At 43.0% G+C, this 10,867-nt stretch overlaps 1 long non-coding RNA gene across 6 annotated transcripts; it reads right to left on the minus strand.

The window, feature by feature from the left end:
- Positions 1 to 1,335: 1,335 nt before the first annotated feature.
- Positions 1,336 to 7,003, minus strand: LOC123190152 (uncharacterized). 6 transcript variants are annotated; one of them, XR_006496197.1, is made up of 7 exons: positions 6,244 to 7,003; positions 6,083 to 6,154; positions 5,830 to 5,983; positions 4,759 to 4,898; positions 4,557 to 4,613; positions 3,780 to 3,963; positions 1,336 to 3,399 (listed from the first exon to the last, which is right to left on the minus strand). It is a non-coding gene; the product is annotated as an uncharacterized lncRNA (long non-coding RNA). The 6 variants fall into 6 exon arrangements; XR_006496200.1 differs by having other exon boundaries at positions 1,336 to 1,651; positions 2,727 to 3,963; XR_006496201.1 differs by having other exon boundaries at positions 1,336 to 1,611; positions 1,860 to 3,963.
- Positions 7,004 to 10,867: the final 3,864 nt, after the last annotated feature.

A 10,867-nucleotide genomic window follows, 5' to 3' on the forward strand; every position in this document is an offset into this window, starting at 1 on the left:
ATTGCGCCCCTTTAAAGGCAGGCGGCTTCAGATGCGCAGCAAAACCACTCAGAGTAAATTGCCTATAATCAGGTTTTTGGATTGTTGGAAATATGAGCAAATTACTACGAGATTTAATCCGAATGAACAAAAGATAAATCATGACAGCACTAGCAGAGATTAAACTAATCATGCGAACTAGCATAGCAGATGAACAGATCACATCTAGGGCACATACTAGAAACATGAATTCTACCACGATCTCGAACAGGAAGGATAGAATCACATACGATGCAGCGGGAGCAGCACCGTCGGCGTTGACGTTGTCGCCCATGTCGTCGAGGATGAGGTTGCCGAGGTCGGGAAAGAATTCGTCGTTCGCGAAGTCGTCGATGCCAACAGTCGCGTGAGTGCGCTCCCCAAAAACCTGATCGCCCCTCTCCCGTACAGGATCACGAGAGGCGGGGTTGCGGAGGCCTGCTGTCCCTTCTCCCGGTGCACGCCGAAAGGAGGGATAGAGAAGACTTGCTTGGCGGCGCAATGATCTAGAACGGTGGTGAGAAACCATACGAAGCGGCGGCGGCTAGGGTAGATGTATGCCTGACTATATAGTGCGGGCCGGGTAGGTCGTGGGAGTAAACCCCACGTCCGAGTCGTCACGATCCAAAAGAATCGAAAATAGTTCAGTAATTAACGCGTCCGTTAATTATTAATTAATGACTCATTAATTTTTCCCGAGCAACAAAAATATAGAAAACGTGCATAGCTCTGTCCTCGGCTCGGCTCAATCCCGCAACCGGCGGCGCGTCGTGACGAGGCGTGGCGAGAAGGAGCGCGCGTGTAGGTCTCCTCTTCTCGTGCTCATACAAGTGGTAGAAGAGCTCACCTTATAAAGAGGTGTAACTCTCTCTCAACTTATGAGGTGGGACTAAACTTTAACCTCACTCACTCCACTCACATGTGTGCATGAATGGGCCAAGAGAATTTTAGAATTTTAGTTGGGCTTTGGGCCAAAGGCCTACTAGCAAAATTCCAACAAAAACAGTCGTAGGAGCATTGTAAATATAAAAAGAGCAATGATATTAGTTCAGTACGGTGTCATACATCAAATAATTATCTATGAATAAGATGAAATTTAAGATGGGTTTTAGACGTGCATAACATATTGGAAATCGGATAGAATATATTGACAAATATGATGAACCATTCCGACATAAGTATCCTTAGAAAGAGAATTCTGGTTTATAACATTGGTAGCCACATGAAAATTTATCTAAAAATGAGCAGACAAGTCAAAGAAGAAGAACAGTACAAATGATACATTGAGCTTACAGAAGCATAGCAAGGCAGGCTATGTAGACATAACTCCACATCATCGATATAATAGTTCATAGATTCACATATAGGCTGGATTCTCCTTGTAGACATCCAATCTGGGTAGCCAAGGATGACCAGAGTTCAGTAGAGACCATGTTTTCAAAGCAAAGCAAGCAGGATACATTTAGTCAATACAGCAGATTGACGATGGATCTCATTAAATAGGTAACAATAGTTTAGCTATTACAAGCAAGACAGAGCTCCTCGAATGCAAGGACGGCGTGTTCACAGGTCTGGTCGTACCATCCTCAAAACCTGCGGTGGTGGAGTCAATGATGAGCACATCATAGTCAACCTGGGATAAACAAAACGAAGAAAACACAATTTCAACGATATGAGATAGATCAGAGAGGTAGAGTTTCAGCTGTGAAAATAAAATCACTACTCTGGACCATATTGCCATCATAGAAGTATTTCTTCTTTTTCTTATCATAATCAAACAAAATCAAAAGAACACGAACAACCTAAATTTAAGATTTGTATTAACTAAATAACTTAACTACCTGTAACCTGGCTCATGCACAGATTAAAGGAGGCACCTACATGTAAGAAAACACCTTTTGTGTGATTAAGAATATCCAAGTTTCTTTCTCTGTGTGTAAGATAATTGTGATTGCACAACTAAAGAAGGTTTAAATCCGGAAATAGAGCAATTCAAGCTTGAGCTTTCTAAAATGCAGGACATTGCATAACTGAAAGAAATTAGTGAAATTCAAAACACGTTTAGAGAACCCCGCTAATATAAAGACCCTTTCATGTTTAAAAATAAGCATGCTCGGCACTGACCTACCTAAACATATTTTACCATGCCTGTCGGCATCTGAAAATATTCATCATTCGAATCTATTAGATAGATGTTCGTGTATAAGTGCCACCTAAATCATCCCATAATAAGTGATAGAATCTCAGAAGAGAATCCAAAGCTCTGATGCAACTTGTAGGCCTACAATCAACACACAAAAATAACCTATGGCGATTTTGCAAGAAGCACAGTGCCCACCAAAATCTAATAGATTCATAACCTTCAGAATTCAGATAAACATTAGCTACTGTCTTGTTGCTTTAAAACAACATGGAAACAAAACTACAAACACAAACAGGGATGCACATTGAACTCACATGGCTAGTTTTCTTCTTGATGTTATAGGGTAACAGAGACTAAAAGTTCAATTTTCAGTGGTAAAAAGCACCCTGTTGGGTAACCAGAAGTGCCCAGAGCAGTGTAAACTAAAAACCAAATACTATGCATATACAGAGTGCACATAGCCAAATAAAAAAGAGGACTATTATATCAGAATGGGAAGAGGAAAACACAGGGCATCATTATATACAAGGGATTGGAAAGAAGAGAAGTTATGCATTTTTCGTACCAGGATTGAGAAACCAAAATCATCATGGTATTGACAAGACGAAGTAGAAGTTGTTTCAAAAGAAACAAAAGGGTCGCTTGCCATGCTAGCTGGCTGAAATGTAGGCACATTCTTTTCTTTAGCACCAGCAGTTTGCCTGCAGTGTTCAAGAAAGCGTTTTTAAGCGACGCTTAAGCGCGATTAAGCGCTGAGCGATGGCAAAGCGCTTCGCTTTTGCCCTAAGCGGTAGATTAAGCGTTTTTTATTTAAATTTGACCAAAATTTGGCAATTTTTGTACTTCTTCTGCTGGTATGCTTGCGCAATAATGGCAATATGCTATTTATCTTATTACTAGGCTATGTTCAAGAACTATTTCCTTCATATTTTGGCAAAATTCTGTCCACATGATATCTGTTAGGTTATGTCTATTTGAACTGAACTGCATTTTAGTTGTTATTTTGCTTGCTATGCTAACCTGATATGTATTTGCTATTGTGTGAACTGTATTTCAGATGCTACTTCAATTACCCATGTGCCATGCTTCCTATTTTCATGCGTATATCATTCAAAATCTGTCAAATTCTAGCCAATTTCAAAAAACGCTTAAGTGCGAAGCTGCGCTTAAGCGCTCATTGCTCTAAGCTGTGGCCTTCCGCTTCGCTTACGCTTTCCGCTTTCTTGAACATTGTTTGCCTGAGATCATAAAAATGAGAAGGTTACAAAGTGGACCCATTTGTAAGTAAGTGAACATCTATCAAAGTAAAAAAAGGTGAAAATAAAGGAAATCTCTCACATCTCACACAACCTCGTCAATTTTAATCAATATAGTTTTTTCTTAACAATAAATTCGTGTAAACATAACCGGCAACAAGTTCATAACCTCGTCAACTTTGTTGCATAGCCCAGGATGCCTCCATAGGCTAAAAAGTAACACAACACTAAACTGTAAGAACATAATAACACATGATTTTGTTTGCTCTCACATCTAGAGCCAAGAAATTCCCAAACAAACAAAAAATAAGTAATACCAAGAAGAAATATGGACATGACAAATAACATAATCCATATGTTACCATGCTATATCCCAGTGTTACAACGTGACAGATGAAGGGATGGCCAATGGTGTGCTAAGGAAACGGCGGTGGTGAGTATTTTACAGAACATGTGTGGCATGCGGGGCTTCCTTTCTGCATCCCCACCCTCCATCTCGTCTTCTACCTCGTCGGATCCACGCTCACGGAAGCTTTGCCTGAACATCTGATCCAAAAAGAGGAACTCTTACATAGAGCAATGAATGCCCCTTCACCTAATCTACAACGATATAATCCAGAGCAAGGAAAACTGTGCTAACTTTCTGCCATCGGTAATTGAACTTACGGTTATGGCAGGACTGGTGTATTCATGCTCTTATGTACCACCTAACAACCAAAGTGTACTACTATCATTTCTTTCAGATGGAACAAAGTGTACCACCTTCTCAAAGTTCAAAATAAAAGACTAATATCCAGAAGCAAAGATGAAGAGAAGTAGTTAAGCAATGATTAGGTACTACCAGTTGACACCAAAGTGAAGTGTTACACTTCAAACACCTAATGCAAATGATGCATAGTTGATCAAAATCAATAATGCATGGGAGATGATATTCGTCTTGAAGGCTCCAACATTTCACTGTCGAAAACCTTATTATTGATCTCTACCACCAAATGCAAATGAAAGAGGTAATCAACCGAGTTGATAGAACAACCCTCATCGGTAGCCAGCCCAGATCCCCAAGTGGAAGTGGTACACCATGTGCAATCCAACGCCGAGCCACCAACAATAAAAGATTCAAGCGAAGCGGGAGCACTCACCTCGGCCTCCTCCACCAGCGTGAGCTGCTAGTACACCTTATCCGTCGCCGCATCCGCCTGCAAGCGCGCCACAAAACACACAACATCGATCAGGGGACTCCATATGAGAAGGGGGTGCGAGAAGAAGGAGAAGAAGCAGAACGGTCGGCCGCCAAACAGCCAAGAGCACCGACACCGACGACGCAGCGCGCCACTCTCATACCTTCCTTGTCAACGTGTTGGAGTGCTGAAGATCCTGCCCTACCTGCGACGCGTACGGTCGCCATGGCCGTGAGCTAGGGTTCCGGGCGCGAGGAGGGAGGGACGAACAGACGATAGCTCGGTTGGCGGGGATTTCCAAATCTGGAAGATGAGATTAAAAGAACCAAAAAGTCAGAATAATTGATATGTCCCCGGGATAGATTAAATCAAGTTAAAAGAGGGGGAAATCATTCTTTATCATGACAGGAGCATAAGAACACATATCAGACAGAGTTAAGTCAGAACAAATTCAGGAATTAAAACCTAAATGTGTCAAGACATGTATCATTCTCCAATATAGCTGCTCGTACAGCCAAGCAATCTTACTGCAAGTTGGGTATTACTGTTCATCAGGACAAAGGAAGCCATGGCAGAGCCTTTGAACTGGCAAATCTGAAGGCATTAAAAAATATTTGACTTTTATGCATCAACTTTCAGAACTATGAGCTCATCGTACATCAGGAAAAATACTTTGGGACTCATTGTTCAGTTTGGTTAATCTCATTGATAATATATAACCCTTTAAATAGGGGAATCACCTAGCAATTCAGCCTAAGCATTGAAGATATGACCCTATATTGAACATGTTATCTTTCTAAATTTAGATACCAGCCTACTCAGCCGACCTGGTATTGCAGCTGCTATTCCCCTAGGGGTGTGCCACCTCCACAGGTCCACCAATTAAATCAATGTGAACTTCCCAAAAAGAATCCAAACAAATATGTTCAAAACTGATGTGATTTAGCCTTCAAACAAGACAAAAAAAGGGGGCATGCTTTCATTGACACTCAAAATCAGATTGTAGAAAAGCATCGGACTAAATACATGGTGCACCCAGGACAGGTGTCACACTACCACATTCACCATTGGTCAATGCACCGCATGATCTAAAATGACTAACAATTATGTACCTTCTAAAGTCGGTCACAATAAAGCTTATTGAAGAGCATGGTATTGGCCTATTGGGTACAAATAAAATACAAAGCACCAGATTCACTCTGCTTGTAACATGGGTTAGAGAAAAAGAACTCACCGATATGATTGGTAGGCTCATTGAGCAAAACGATGGTTGGGTTCATGAACATAGCTCTTGCCAAAGCAATTCCCACACGCCAACCACAAGAGAAGTCCCTACTTTTCTTGCTGGATCCATGGCCGCTACCCATTGACCTGGGGGATTTCCAAATCTGGCAGACGAGATTAGAAGAACCAAAAATTCAGAATAATTGATATGTTTCCAGGTGATATTAAATCAAGGTAAAGAAGAGAGGGGGAGAGACAATCACCTTGGCAGCAGAAGAGATGGTGGGCGTCCATCCTCACCAGATCGACCAAGCAGCTTCTCCTTGTCCCCCAAACTGCACACAAGCAAGCAACCGCACGCATCAGATGCGAATCAAGATGAAGGAAAACCAACAGGAAAAGGGGATTCAGATCAGACTCATACCAGCCTTGTCGAGGTCTTGTCATGGAGGTTGGTTGCCTGCTGCTGCTCGGTCGCCATGGTTGCCCGCGGGGTAGGGTTTCCCGTGCGAGGAGGGAGTGAGGGAAGGCAGCTCGGTCGCCATGGCCGCGGCTCTGTGGAGGTTGGAGTGGTGGAAGGAGGAAGGAGGTGAGGGGAGGAGTCAGATCGGCTAGATTTGGGGTTGGGGTTAGGGTGGAAGGAGGAGGCCGCGGCGGGAGGAGGGGGAGTCCGTGTGCGCGTGCTGGGGAGGAGGTCGGTGGCGGCAGGGGCGGCGGGGTTATCTGCACTGCGCTGCCTGTGCCGCTCGGTCGCCATGGCCTCCCGCTGGCTAGGGATTCGGACGCGAGGAAGGGAGGGAGGAAGTGAGGGAGGGATGCGGTGGCCTGACCTTGATCTGGGAGAGGAGGTGGGGCGCTGGCGGTGGTCGAAGAGAGTAGCAGGAGGTCGTAGACGGGGAAGACGAGGAAGAGAGCTCGGCGGAGGGGGGCGACGGGGATGGCGACTGGGTTCTGGCCCGATTGATCGCTTTTCTCGGTTTACCCACAGGAGACGGCGACGGACGGGGAGGATGGTGGTGCCGGCGGCGGGCAGGGAGGATGGCTGGCGGGGAGCGACGACTAGGGTTCAATCAAGGGGCGGGGAGGGTGGTCGACGGCCACCGGAGGAGAAGAGGCAGGGTGGTGTCGTCAGGGGCGGGAGGAAGTGAGAGGGAGTCGGGTGAGAGTGGGAAAAGAGAGAGGCAACTAGGGTTTCACCACGGGGGTGCTGGCTTTTATACCTCCATGTGTGAAAAGACGAGAATGCCCTTGGTGGGGCGTAGAAATTACCGGCGGTGGCAGTGTTTTACCCGATCCGACGGCCAGAAACGCTCCATCTCGATCGGATGGCCCGGATCGCTCCATCTCGCGATCCGACGGCCAGGACGCGTCAGGGAGCTCAATCGGACGGTCCAGAATCCAAACGAACGGGGAGGCTTCGTTTTGCTTCGGACTCTAACAATGGGATTAGCCAGTCTAGAACTACTATTTCTTATCTTTGATCCAAGGAACAAACGCGATAACAAATTACATGGCGGGCAAGGCACATGAGAATTAGGCTCTATAGCTATAGATAGCTAGCTGTGGATTTCCAGTAGAGCATCATGTATAGATTGACGGTGTAGTAATTAACCAGTCCAGCGTCGTTTGTTGACCTGGAGTCTGTTGATGTCGACGGACATAGCTGCAAGCTGAAGCATACATTCAGGAAGCCCCAGGGCGTCTGGGGCTCGGAAGTCAGAGTCACGGAAATTTATGGTTGTGTGGGTTGAAAAGGCCATCTCCTACTGTCTTGAAAACATTTTTTTGTGTGTGTAAAAACTAGCAGGTGCAGGTATTTATTTCAATCTCATGTTGACATTTTATTCCTATTTTTTCCACTTTATTGCATAACACACAATATTTTAGATGTTATTATACTTCTAATGGTGTATTTTGCGAGAGCATCGTCCTTATTGTGTCTTAAGTAATATTTGTATCCTGAGTTGAATTTTTACTCTTATTTATCCACTTTATTGCATAATACATAATATTTTAGACATTGATGTACTTTAAAAGCAGTGTTTTACAATGGTTTCGTCCTTATTGCATTCCAATTGTTAAGTATTTATTTTATCACGTGTTGACTATGTTTACTCGTATATATCCAATTTATTGCATAATAAACAATATTTTTCATATTAACACATTTTCTAAAGGTGCATATTTGATGGTGCTAATAAATAACAAAAATATTTTGTGAAATATTTTGTTCAAAAAACTAGTGCTACCGGTTCTTTTTTACTTCATAATCAATTTATCCAGTTACGTGTCGACCTACAAAGACACCAACAAAACTAACCGTAAATATGTGCAACTGCTAAATAATTTCTTTTGTGCTCTCTCAAAACATGATTTTTACCCTGTTTTATATATAAAGTAAGACACAACGATACAAGGTGATGAGGAACCCTAAACCCTAAGACTATGTCGAAATCGTGCCAAAAAAAGAAAAGAAAATGCCAAAAATAACACTTGACTAGAGAAATTGTGCCAAAAAAGAAAAGATATTGACGCGAAGACTGTGTCGGAAGAGAGCACACGATGACCTAAATCCACCGCCACGATTCGACAACCGACACCTAAGCTTCACCAAGCGCCCCCATGAGGGTCACGACAGGAAGCGTCACCGTTGCCAGGCTCGCAGACTAGGGTTTTCACTAGGAGTGCTCGTAAGGCGATGGATCCACGACGATCTCCTAAGGAGGAACATACAGCCGCGGGCACCGCCGTAGAAGCGTGAAGCGTTTGCTCGGATCGTTACCTGCACCACTGGGCACCTAAGCCACAACCATGTCAAGGACCAGACCATCCGATCCAGATCTAGGCATCGCCCCCCTCTACCAGAAGAGCACGAGCCAGGACCACCAACCCCTACACCCCTTGTTCCCCACACGACAAAGCACAACCACCACCGCCACCACGGAGCCCGCCGGAGAGCTGCCTCGTAGACCGCCATCCGGATAAACTCCACCACCAAAATCAAGGACGATAAACCCATCCCAGCATGAAATAAACCAAGCAAGAAAAAAAAGTCCACCCAAGAAAGGAGAAGGTTCATTCTCCCTCTTTCACTCATCCTTCAGATGTTTTAATTTTTTTTTACTTTATTATTTTTCTGATATTTTCATTTTCCTAGGTTTTTATTTTTTTTCAAGAATAATTGCTAACCAACATATATGTATATTAAATGCACCCTTTTCCGATAAATACACAAACATTTCTTTAAAAGTGTATGAACGCTTTTAAATATCTCACGAACACTTTCATGATTTTTTCCTCACATATGTGTGCACTTACTTATAAATACATGAATTATTTTTATGAATATTTTTTAATGACTGAACACTGTATTTAAGTAGATGAAGATGGTTTTTAACTACATGAAAAGTTTAGAAGCATGGACACTTTTTAGAATTCATGAACACTTCTTTCAAATTTTATGGACATTTGAGAACATACGGAAAAATATTTTAAAGTTATGTGAGTACTTTTTAAAATGTCACACATTTTAAATTCACAAAATTTAACGAACATATACTTTGAATATATGTGAACAACTTTTAAAATATCATGGAAATAATATAAAATACATTTTCAAATTACCTAAACATTTAATTATTTTGAAAAATGAAACAAAAATCCACACAAAATAAAAGGAAAAAAGAAGAAACAAAATCTTGCCTAACCTATGCCAGTGGACCGGTTCAATCTATAGGGTAGCGGGGGACACAACGCTGTTGGACGCTCTAAACATCCTATCGCAGCCCGGCACTGGTACGTTCGGTGCTGGAGGCATGGTTTGCTCTGTGGTTAGCACATAGAATCCCCCCCCCCCCCCCCCCCAAAAAAACATATGTCATATATGTAACTAAAGATAGCACTAAAGAATGTAACTAAAATGTCTTCTCTTCACTCGAAACCCTTCTTCCTTAAGTAAAAACTAAGGAGGACACCACCACAAGGAAAAGCACCAATCATATAACATAACTATAGTCTGTAAACGAACGACCAGCCATCGTACGACCACATGAAGAGTGGCCCTTTAAACGAAGAACGGCACGGCAAAGCCCGCGACATCTTCTAGTGCATGCTATACGTTGAGGAGGAAATTATCGGTTGATGTTTCTCAAAAAAAAAACTATTGGTTGATGCTATACACAAAGTAACGTTGGGAACCGTTATTCCGTTGTTAGCCTTGGTACAGCTGCCACCGTGTGCAACCACTCACTTCTCAAGCATGCATGCACTGCATATGGAGTGCAAGGTACGCTCAAAGTCGCCGTCGCCTCAGGCCTCTCCCAATGCTTCACCTTGTATAGGTGCTAAGGCTGTCATGTAGGCAAAAAATTGATGTGGCAAGGTAATTAAGAGGAGAGAGATGAGTGTGGTGACTCCAGGAAGAAACAATGCCAAGCGCGAGAACCTAGACAAAACACTTAAATGGAAAAATTCCACCAATGCATGAAGAACTTTAGTTGCAAAATCATTAAAGGAAGAATGCGTAGCACCAACAAATTAAACACCTATGCATTGGAGGCTTTCGTTGCTAAATCTTTTAATGTGCTTAACACCTCATGTAAGCACCAATGCATTGGAAGCAGCGTCACGCTAGCCAGCCGAAGTAAACACATGGTCAGCACTTGACAACAAACGATTCAAAACATTGCAGTTATTGTACCACGGGCACGGTCGTAGTGTAGCATTACCGGGAGCTTCGCTACCGCGCGGAAGGCCCCTCCCAATGCTTCACCTTGTACAAGTGCTAAGATTGCCAACTACGCAAAAATCTGATGTAACATGTTAATAAATAAGAGAGAGAGTAGTATGATGACCTCATGAAGAAACGATGCTAAACACGTGTACCTAGATGAAAACACAAATCTAAGTCTATACATAATTAAATGAAGGAAGCTTACCAACCAAAAACTAAGTACCTATGCATTGGGAAGTTTAGTTGCTAAGTCTTTTAATGCACTTAGCATCTCATCTAAGCACCCAAGTATTGGAAGAGGTCCAAGTCAGAAGCC

Source organism: Triticum aestivum, chromosome 2A (genome assembly GCF_018294505.1).
Source record: "Triticum aestivum cultivar Chinese Spring chromosome 2A, IWGSC CS RefSeq v2.1, whole genome shotgun sequence".
Classification (NCBI taxonomy): domain Eukaryota; kingdom Viridiplantae; phylum Streptophyta; class Magnoliopsida; order Poales; family Poaceae; genus Triticum; species Triticum aestivum.